The sequence below is a fragment of the Budorcas taxicolor genome, chromosome 1, assembly GCF_023091745.1.
Source record: "Budorcas taxicolor isolate Tak-1 chromosome 1, Takin1.1, whole genome shotgun sequence".
NCBI lineage: Eukaryota > Metazoa > Chordata > Mammalia > Artiodactyla > Bovidae > Budorcas > Budorcas taxicolor.
The window spans coordinates 152,476,042-152,482,996 of record NC_068910.1 but is presented as its reverse complement, the minus strand read 5'-3'; the positions used below and the strand labels follow the sequence as shown (position 1 = coordinate 152,482,996).

At 40.7% G+C, this 6,955-nt stretch overlaps 1 non-coding gene across 1 annotated transcript; it reads right to left on the bottom strand.

The window, feature by feature from the left end:
- Positions 1–3,705: 3,705 nt before the first annotated feature.
- TRNAG-UCC (transfer RNA glycine (anticodon UCC)) lies at positions 3,706–3,778 on the bottom strand. Its single transcript has one exon. It is a non-coding gene; the product is annotated as a tRNA-Gly (tRNA).
- Positions 3,779–6,955: the final 3,177 nt, after the last annotated feature.

Below are 6,955 nucleotides of genomic sequence, written 5' to 3'. Positions count from 1 at the left end.
TATGCCAGCAAATTTGGAAAACTCAGCAGTGGCCACAGGACTGGAAAAGGTCCATTTTCATTCCAATCCCAAAGAAAGGCAATGCCAAAGAATGCTCAAACTACCACACAATTGCACTCATCTCACATGCTAGTAAAGTAATGCTCAAAATTCTCCAAGCCAGGCTTCAGCAATATGTGAACCGTGAACTCCCTGATGTTCAAGCTGGTTTTAGAAAAGGCAGAGGAACCAGAGATCAAATTGCCAACATCCGCTGGATCATGGAAAAAGCAAGAGAGTTCCAGAAAAACATCTATTTCTGCTTTATTGACTATGCCAAAGCCTTTGACTGTGTGGATCACAATAAACTGGAAATTCTGAAAGAGACGGGAATACCAGACCACCTGACCTGCCCCTTGAGAAATCTGTATGCAGGTCTGGAAGCAACAGTTAGAACTGGACACGGAACAACAGACTGGTTCCAAATAGGAAAAGGAGTACATCAAGGCTGTATATTGCCACCCTGCTTATTTAACTTCTAGGCAGAGTACATCATGAGAAATGCTGGGCTGGAAGAAATAGAAGCTGGAATCAAGATTGCTGGGAGAAATATCAATAACCTCAGATATGCAGATGACACCACCCTTATGGCAGAAAGTGAAGAGGAACTAAAAAGCCTCTCGATGAAAGTGAAAGAGGAGATCGAAAAAGTTGGCTTAAAGCTCAACATTCAGAAAACGAAGATCATGGCATCCAGTCCCATCACTTCATGGGAAATAGATGGGGAAACAGTAGAAACGGTGTCAGACTTTATTTTTTTGGGCTCCAAAATCACTGCAGATGGTGACTGCAGCCATGAAATTAAAAGACGCTTACTCCTTGGAAGAAAAGTTATGACCAACCTAGACAGTATATTCAAAAGCAGAGACATTACTTTGCCAACTAAGGTCCATCTAGTCAAGGCTATGATTTTTCCTGTGGTCATGTATGGATATGAGAGTTGGACTGTGAAGAAGGCTGAGCACCGAAGAATTGACGCTTTTGCACTGTGGTGTTGCAGAAGACTCTTGAGAGTCCCTTGGACTGCAAGGAGATCCAACCAGTCCATTCTGAAGGAGATCAACCCTGGGATTTCTTTGGAAGGAATGATGCTAAAGCTGAAACTCCAGTACTTTGGCCACCTCATGCGAAGAGTTGACTCATTGGAAAAGACTCTGATGTTGGGAGGGATTGGGGGCAGGAGGAGAAGGGGACGCCAGAGGATGAGATGGCTGGATGGCATCACGCACTCGATGGACGTGAGTCTGAGTGAACGCTGGGAGATGGTGATTGACAGGGAGGCCTGGCATGCTGCGATTCATGGGGTCGCAAAGAGTCAGACACGACTGAGCGACTGAACTGAACTAAACTGATACCAAATTTACCAATCTACCCATAAATTCCATATGACTGTGGCCTCCAACCTCTCCCAGCAGCATTCATGCCCCTCCCCAATCAAAGTTCACAGTATCATTCATCAAAATGTTTCTTCCTACCATAAACAAAAATCACATCATTTAAGTAGATTACACTTGCCAGAATCCACTACCAAACCATAAACTTCTAAGGGAAAGATGCTTTATTCCTCTTTGTATTCCTAAAAGATAATACAATACCTTGTACATCATAGACATTCAACACATTCACACTGAATTAGATTGAATTTCCTGCTAATATATTACCTGCCCAGATAAGGTAATTACTTAACCACTTAAATCAAAGGTCCTTACAGAATTCTCTTTCAAGTGTGACCTCTAATTTGTAAGGGAGATATTTTTGCCTAGGGGCCTTTTGACACCCTTCTAATGTAATCATAGGTGAAGCTATTTAACCTACTTATGAAATCTGTTCAGATAATACACTGTTATCTAGCAAGGTCAGAAAGTGGGTTTTCTCTTCCAGTTAATAGAGACTCTCAACATACATGAAATAAAGAATGATATTTTCTAAATTAGAATTTTATTTTTAAAATATGTTACCGTAAGATGATGCCAAGTAAGATGTAAATTTTCTCTGAAACTGTAAGAAGGTGTTTGCAAACACTACATAGAGAAACCAGGCATGGGGAAAGCAGACCCAGGTAGCTAAGTAAGCCAGGTTCAGCCCCTCAACCACAGCAATCCACACAAGCAGCAAAGAGCTCTACTTTTCTTGCCTAAAATGGTGGTTTCATATACGTATTCATTTTTTAAAGGCTTCCACAAATTAATTTTTAGTTTGAAAACTCATTTGTTTAAAATAAGACAGTAATTTCATGCTTCCTCAGATCATGATCGTCACTGTTTCTCCACTGTATCTGCACCAAAGTAATGGAGAAAAGGAATGACTAGCATGTTCACTGAAAACTCATTACATACGTGTAGCAGGCAGTGGCGCCCCACTCTAGTACTCTTGCCTGGAAAATCCCATGGATGGAGTCCATGGGGTCGCTAAGAGTCAGACATGACTGAGCAACTTCACTTTCACTTTTCACTTTCAGGCATTGGAGAAGGAAATGGCAACCCACTCCAGTGTTCTTGCCTGGAGAATCCCAGGGACAGGGGAGTCTGGCGGGCTGCCGTCTATGGGGTTGCACAGAGTCGGACACGACTGAAGCGACTTAGCAGCAGCAGCATTACATACAATGTGATTCTTTTATGGTAGTTAGCAATCCCACTTTCTTTTACCTCCTTTCATAGTGGAAACTATGATGGAGAAAAAATGTAAATACTGAACAGGCTTTATTTTCTTGGGCTCCCATGTCATTGCAGATGGTGACTGTAGTCATGAAATTAAAAGATGCCTGCTGCTTGGAAGAAAGGTTATGATAAACCTAGACAGCGTATTAAAATCCAAAGTCATCACTCTTCTTACAAAGGTCCATCTAGTCAAAGCTATGGTTTTTCCAGTAGTCATGTATGGACATGAGTATTGGACCGTGAAGAAGGCTGAACACTGAAGAATTCATACTTTTGAACCATGGTGTTGGAGAAGACGCTTGAGAGTCCCTTAGACTGCAAGGAGAACAAACCAGTCAATTCTAAAGGATATCAACCCTGAATATTCATTGAAAGGACTGATGCTGAAGTTGAAGCTCCAGTACTTTGGCCACCTGATGGGAAGAGTCAACTTATTGGAAAAGACCCTGATGTTGGGGAAGATTGAGGGCAGAAAGAGAAGGGGGTAATGGAGGATGAGATAGTTGGATGGCATCATTGACTCAATGGACATGAGTTTGAGCAAACTCTGGAAGATAGTGAAGGACAGAGAAGTCTGGCGTGCTGTAGTCCATGGGGTCACAGAGAGTAGGACATGACTGAGCAACTGAACAACAACAGCAATAGCAATAGCAGTTACGATGTATTCTGGATCATTTATGTTACTCTTCTGTCTTCTAACTGACATCAAAATATAAATAACATTCACAGTATTCTGTAGAACACAGAACCTGGAAAGATCCCCTCCATAGTCTAAACTTATGAAAGGGTAATCCTCCAGCAAAAAAAAATCTCAGAGCAGAGTAATTTCTAAGTATTCAAAGCCACTTCTCTTTTGCCAGAAAAATGGAAACTCCAGGTCTATAAGTATTGAATAATATACCTTTTTTATCTTATTCAAATAGATCTAACTCTAGAGAACTAACTGCAAACCTTAAGATGTAAAAGGTTACCTTTTTTTTATTGTGCCCTGCAGCATGTGGGATCCTTGTTCCCTGACCAGGGATCAAACCCGGGCTCCCTGCATTGGAAGTGCAGAATCTTACCCACTGGACCACCAGGGAAGTCTGAAGTCTACATTTTTATGTATGAAAAGAAGTCCAATCACTTCTCACTGGAGATGAAGAAAATACCAGCATACTAAAGCAGAGAATGAAAGAGGAGCCATCACTTGGGAAAAGATGACAGTGACCTGTGGAAGGAGGCAGAGGAGATTTAACAAGTCAGATCAGTTCTATCTTAACTACCAAGATTCCAAAATTAATCTAGACACATATTTCTGAACTCATCCTCAGTGGGATTTCATCTCTGCTCCCCTTTATTTTCACTTGATTGGGACATTATTGTCAGAACATAATAGTCTCATCTGACAAACTATGTTTTAATTATGTCATCATACACTGTTGGAAAAGATTTGCTACTCTGCTTTAGTCACATTGAAATAACTGCCAGTAGTATTTAATACACTAAATCTTTCAAATCAAAACCTTACCCAAATAATCCTTATGTAGCCAGGGAGAGAGGACCATCTCCAAACCATGCTGTGCATATATCAAATACCTTGATAGAGTAATAATGGCCTATTAATCAGAGCACAGGTTAAATGGGCCACCACCTGCTCTACATCAACGTTAGTATCCTGATAAACTCTTTAAAGAAAGAAAAATGTCACTACCATCCCACATGAGCTCGAGCTTTCAGAATGAAAGACGCTAGGTCAGTTTTCATCTATTTCCGTACAGAAATAACAGTCACAGATTTAAACAACTTGAATCTAAACCTAAATACTAAAATAAATCATGGGCTCCCAGCATTAAAATATTCAGTCCTGTTTTTTAAAAATCAAATCTTTGAATGTTAACATCAGCTAGACAGTGTACAGTTCACTGACTGTGCCTTACCGTGAACATACAGTCAACTATGACCAGTTTTAATCTTTAAAATTTCTCCTGAGAGAAGATTTTTAGGTCCTTGAATGCTAATGGGAAAGACATTATACTTAACACACATGGTATTAACAACATTTAAGAACTTTCTTTATAGCTGTAATAAAGAAACTAATAATTTATTGTTGTAAAAGACTATTTCATGTCTTCAGCTGTGAACATGAACACACAGCATCCCTTCATCCATACAAATGATTCTATCTGGATATCTGTGTGGCAACTAATTCATCAAAAGGTTAAATGGGTTTAAACTTTCAAAAGAAGGATATAGATTTACTCCCTGCATACCTCCTTGATGTTTTAATTATTATTTATATTTATTCAGCAGTATGTATTTAGTGGGACTGAGAATTCAGAATTAGGAGCTATGATCTGAAATCTAAAGTTTCTGGATCTGCTTAAAAGTCATCGAATTCCAGATATGGAGGAAATTCAAATCTAACTACCTCACTTTATAGGCACGTGCACACACACACACACGAGTGTGTGTGCATGCTCACTCAGTCATGTCTGACTCTTCACAACCCCATAGGCTATAGCCCTCCAGGCTCCGCTATGCTTGGCATTTCCCAAGCAAGAATACTGGAGTGGGTTGTCATTTCCTTCTCCAGGGGATCTTCCCAATCCAGGGATCAAACTGACATCTCTTGCATCTCCTGAATTGCCACCTGAGATGCCTAAATCAGGGAATTAACTGATTTTCCCAATATCCTACAGCCAGCAAGTTCAGTGGGGAACTGAACCCAGGCCTTCTAGCTTTTTCCACTAAGGGAAATAAATTCCTCAATATATGCAGATAACAAAACTATCTCCAAAATTCTTTCTAGTCTAACTTCCTAGGCTCTCTGGATAGAGGTTAAAATCTAGATGGTTCACAATGCTACCAAACACAATTAGGCTTCCACTTTCTGAGTGGAACTGAGAGCAACACTCTATCAATCGGAGTTCTTGATTGAAAATAACAAAAGACTTTGGCTGATTTAAGAAGGAAAACAATTTTTTAAGGCTTTCTGGGTAGTTTCTAGAATCACTAGTAAAATGTGGAGAAACAGGCTAGGAAAATCGACAGAAACAAGGGAAGTCTGACAGCAGCCAAGACCAAAACAAAAATGAGGTACTAGACCAGACTGGTGGGGACAACACCACAGCAATGCCTACACTCTGGACCTGTGTGTTTCTGCCCCTGCTGCCATCACCCTAGACTGGATTCTCTACTGGCCTTGGTTATTCGCTTCAAGAACCCAAAAATAGTGAAAGTGAGGCCCTAGCTATGTGACTGGTTGAAGAACACACATCTGGTCTTTTCAGTTTCTACCATGGAGCTTTGCCACAGGAATTCCCTATATATTGGAAGGGGTCAGGCTTCCCAGGTGGTGCTAGTGGTAAAGAACCTGCCTGCCAAAGCAGGAGACCTAACATAAGCAGGTTCGATTCCTGGGTCGGGAAGATCCCCTGGAGGAGGGCATGGCAACCCACTACAGTATTCTTGCCTGGAGAATCCCATGTATAGAGAAACCTGATGGGCAACAGTCCATAGGGACACGACTGAAGCGACTTAGCACACACAGCATGCACAGGAAGGGGTCAGGGAAGCTAACCAGCTAGCTAGACAGATTGATAGACACAAGTAAACTCTTGTTTACAACAAGGGATGTATTTGAGAAACTTAGAGAAACACATCCAAGTCTACAAAAATTAGGGCCCTCTAAAAGTGACTGAAAATGATCACTACAAAATATTCCAACTAATCTCAAGAATTTAATAATAGTGTAGAGCCAACTTTAGCATTGCTTTCATATCCTTCTCTTTGTGACCCCATGGACTGCAGCACACTTCACTGTCTCCTGGAGTTTGCTCAAACTCATGTCCATTGAGTCAGTGATGCTATCCAACCATCTCGTCCTCTGTCATCCCCTTCTTCTCTTGTCCTCAATCTTTCCCAGCATCAGGGTCTTCCCCATGAGTCAGCTCTTCCCACCAGGTAGACAAATTATTGGAACTTCAGCTTCAACATCAGTCCTTCCAATGAATATTCAGGGGTGATTTCCTATAGGATTGACTGGTTTGATCTTGTAGTCCAAGGGACTCTCAAGAATCATCTCCAGCACCACTTTAGCATGGTACATATAATATATCTAGGAGGATCCACATTATAACATTTATACTACTATCTTTGGTAAGAAATGAGTAATTTTGACAAATTTGCTCTTAACTAGAGCTTTTAAATTTTTCTGCCACTTGTATGCACTTATGTACATTATGTGTATAACAATTTCTTACCAAAATAATAATTCT